Below are 4,380 nucleotides of genomic sequence, written 5' to 3' on the forward strand. Positions count from 1 at the left end.
CTGCTGGTCGTAAAGCAGTGCTCGGCGGTTTGGGTCACACTGGCGCTTCCCGTTCATCGTATGCGCGCCCTGCGACGTGAGCAATAGTTGATTTAAGGTCACTGTTGTCAAAACTACACTCGTCGATCATTTGCGTTCGCTCAAACTTGTGAATTCACTCTTCACAACCGCCGAATTCGAAGACGTAACCCTGCGGACTCGCTAGGCCTAGTCGTCGCGGAAGGGAAGGGAGTCGCCGTCGATTAAAATTAATTTGGCAAGCGCTTGTAGCTGGTGAGTGTTCGAGTGTGCACATGTGAAATATACCCGTTCCTTTCGCCTATTAACAGTATGGATAAGGTAGAAGGGCGAATATATTCACACCGTTGCCTCATCAGCGTGTTTTCGCTCAGCCGCCGGCCTGCCGAGGACATGAAGGCTGACAGTCCGCCGGTCGGATTCGTCGGTGTCGTTGGCCTCAAAAACTTGTCCCACTACAGTCATATATGGTGCTGTTGACCGTGATAGTGTCGTTGTCGCACACTAGTGTGTCCACCGCCGCCGTCGTCATTGTACACTGAAAACGAGCTGAGGAAATTTGAAATGCGTGTGGAAAGTGTCGTGTAGCGCCGCGGAAGTCCGTCGAGTCCGAATGCCATTCCAAGTTGCGAATGTCATTCGACTCAGGTACCTGTCATTCGAACGTGCCCGTGTAGACAGGTATTAGCCTTTTTCGCGATTGCCAAGGACGATATCTATTAGCGTTTGTCCTGATGACGGTCTGCCGCCTTCATATTAGCAGCAGCATTTTTTTTGTTTCATAGAGATAACATGCCAATTTTCCTCGTAATAAGGTGCACGTGCGCTTGCGGATCTTATAAACCTAATAAGTACCACAACAAATAAAACCGTGAGACTCAGTTTCAGTTTCCCTACTTTTGGTTTCACCCCCCCCCCCCTCCCGCTATCTTCAGATAAATGAAATCGTTTCCTAAAGTATTGACAAAATGTCTCCATTTGTCTTTCCTTTAGCGCAAAGGATACCTGATCCATTGCAAAGGGTACTCCAAATGGCATTGTACCCTGTAGTCTAAGAGGAATCTCAACGAGGCCTGTCTGCGCGAGTTCACATCCCCAAGGAAACCATCGAATCGACGCCTCCGGTCTGCCTCTGAAGAGATCGTGTAGGAAATTCAAAAAAAGCTGTCCAACTGCCGTCGATCAAGCGGTCTCCTGAAGGTGAAACTTGACCAGGACATTTAACGATGGGCTTTTCACGGGAAAGGCCAACCATTAGAAAAAAAAATGGCTACTCTGTGAGGAACAAGACTTCTCCAGGATCCAACTTCCGTCTGCATGGTCGATACGCGAAACGAAACTTGGGAACACGGTGGCGATTGAGTTTCCAATCAGAATTAAGGGTGGGGTAACACTTCAGAAGTCCTGCAAGAGGTTTCCTTGCGGATTTCCTCGTGAGACCTTGCAGGTCTTTATGGTGACAAAGATCATTGCTGGCGCATCGTAATACAGTGATAAGTGTTTATTCCCATGGAGTTCTACTTTTGTTCTATTTGTTTTGTTTTCGCGTTATTTTGGCTTGTTTTGTACAACGTGTCACCTGTTTAGCTCACTGAGTGTTACTGTCGCTATTCTACTGCTATGACTTCTTCGTCAAATTTTCTAGTTTTTATTTAGTTTGTTGTTTATAGCTCCACGAAATGGCCACGCCAGATAACCATATAATCTTGTCTGCTACCTTTGACAGTTGCAGTGTCACATTCACGCTGACCAATGAGACAGCTATAAAGACAAGACACGAGAAGGACCTTCTTCGAAAGACCTACTTTGAAACTGTGCAATCATTTTTGCCCCCGAATGTAAGGCATCCCATTATGGGTAAATATTTTGAAGACCGGTTTACGTCACTGTGTAATATTGCGGATAGGCGCTACAGGAATTTGAAAGGCCGTGCGAAAGCGTCCTTCTTAAAAAATAAAAGGTTCATAAAGATTCACTTCGTGTCTCAATCTAGCCCACCTGAAACGAATACCGGAGAATCCATTGAGAACATCATAATTTCTGCTCTGCAAAAAGAACTCGAAAGAGTAGGAACAGTTTCAGAAAAGGCCATACATGAGGTCAGAGACACCGTCTCTGCCTATAAGGCTTAGCTTCTTAACCTAGAGCAGGAGTATGAAAAGCTGAAATCCGAAAAAACTACAATGCTACTGAACAAAGAAATAATAGTCGGCGAGGGGTGCAAAAAAACAGACCGAAGGAAGCTTAATGCCGCTGGATATTCCATCGCGCAAGCACTTGACGCTGTACTGGAGAGCTACGGCTTAGATGTATGCAAGCTTCTCCTAACTGACTTAAAAGGCCTGCTGCATAAAGTAACATTCAAGAAAAATGGATAAATTATTTGTAATTGCGGTGTAAAAAGAGGTTTCTGCAGCAATGGTCAAGTTAACTATAATGCCCTTTCTTCTCCAAACAAACAAAGCTTGCGAAAAGTTGCAGCCCTCTTGGGCGTACATTTTGCCAGTAACATTTTCTGGGAGCACCTCTCCGCGAGCGTCCCTAATCTGCCTACCATAAGGCTAATAAATTCTTACAGAGAGCCCCTAGATAGCAGGACAACTGTCTTCAAGACACCAGGTACCTCACCTGGCGCTCAGGTTTAATTTGAGGAAGACTTGGCGTTAGCTGCGCAAGAGCTACCTAAAGATGTAGGCATAAGTGTGACAGAGATCTCCACCAAGGCACTCCTTGTAAAAATAGAGGGTGATGGCTGCGTTGTGAGTAGACGCACGACCTGGACAACATTATCATTCGTCATCATTTCCAAACGCGGCAGCTACAAAGCCATAACCTTCATCGCCTTCTCGGTGTGGCGGAGATCTCGGAGGGTTATTTTGAAATAAGAGAGGCTTTTCGGGATTTGATAAAAGAAATTATTGTTGTCGCACGAAGGGGCAGCATATCTGTAGGGCACCACGAGATTCCGATTCGCATCTGTCTAGGGTCAGATTTGAAATGTTTGCTTGTTGTTCAGGGTCTGCAGTCTGCTGCATCATACAATCCTTGTCCATTTTGTCGAGCAAACCCACAGACAAGGTGCTCAGTTCTGACAAGTAACAGGAGCTTTAATGAGCCTCATTTGATCCGCACTCTTGAGAACATGAAAGCTGATTGCTGCGCACAGACGAAAGGGATGAAAACGTGCCATTGTTTAACTTCGACTCTGATTTAATAATTCCTGATGTATTGCACATGAAGTTAAGAATAGTTAACCGCCTTGTAGATGGATTGCTTTCAGAAGCACAAGACAGATTACCGTGAAAAAGTCCGCAACCCACGTTGTATGACCATACACGTTCAGGACATCGTTGAGGCCATAAATAACTGTGGGAATAAATTTCACGTCTGGGAAGCCAATGAAGGAAACAAGGGAAAAACATTCACGTCGGTATCGGGGGGCGATTGTGAGCGCCTGCTGAAGGCTTTGCCTGAAAAACTGGCCGGGAAATTGCACCCTCAAACAGAGGAAAAAACTTTGCTCCTTTGGAAGCTTATGCGGAAAATTTTGTACCACCTGGAAAATGATGTTGAAGGTCGCAGCATAGAAAGAGAAACCTCAGAATTCTTTCACACGTTCTTAGAATTAGGAGCCCAAGGTTGCAAATGCTATGGTGGCGGTAGAGTTACTCCGTACATTCATATTCTCGCGCACCACGCTTCCGCAAAGCACGAAAGGTTCAAGTGCCTTGGTTGGGTTTCAAGCCAAGGGTTAGAGAAAAAAAACGACGTGCTAAAGCATCTACTCCATGGGAAGTCTAATAAGTGGAATGCAGCCGCTGACGCTCTCAAGCTGGCGAAAAGGCTTGAAGTGAGTGAGAATATCAGACTAAGCCGTGCATATAAAAAGCGGGACCAAGAGTATTGGTTTGAGGGGCTTATTCAAGAGACACGGGCGAAGAGGCTACGCTGTGCAGAAGAAAAAGTGAGCGAAGGAAACTGTCTACAAAATGTGGACGACATGGATGCAGGAGAATTGCGCACGGAGCTTCGGGCTATGGGAATGTCGACGAAAGTCAAATTAATAGAAAATCTTCGCAACCTTGTTAGGAAAGAAAGAGAAAAGCAATGATTGTAGCCGTAGGAGGAGATAACAGTTATGTGGTGAGATGTGCCTTTTAGTTTTGCATGTTTCCTCCTATATTTATAGTGCTGTGTTGTACCTCTAGTTATGTGGTGAGATGTGCGTTTTAGTTTTGCATGTTTCCTCCTATATTTATAGTGCTGTGTTGTACCTCTAGTTTAGAAAGTGCATCACTGCTTGAAGATGAAGAGTACTGTTCCTGATTCCTTATGTAACCTGCCCCTAAAGGAGTGTTCAGT

The sequence above is a fragment of the Amblyomma americanum genome, chromosome 2, assembly GCF_052857255.1.
Source record: "Amblyomma americanum isolate KBUSLIRL-KWMA chromosome 2, ASM5285725v1, whole genome shotgun sequence".
NCBI lineage: Eukaryota > Metazoa > Arthropoda > Arachnida > Ixodida > Ixodidae > Amblyomma > Amblyomma americanum.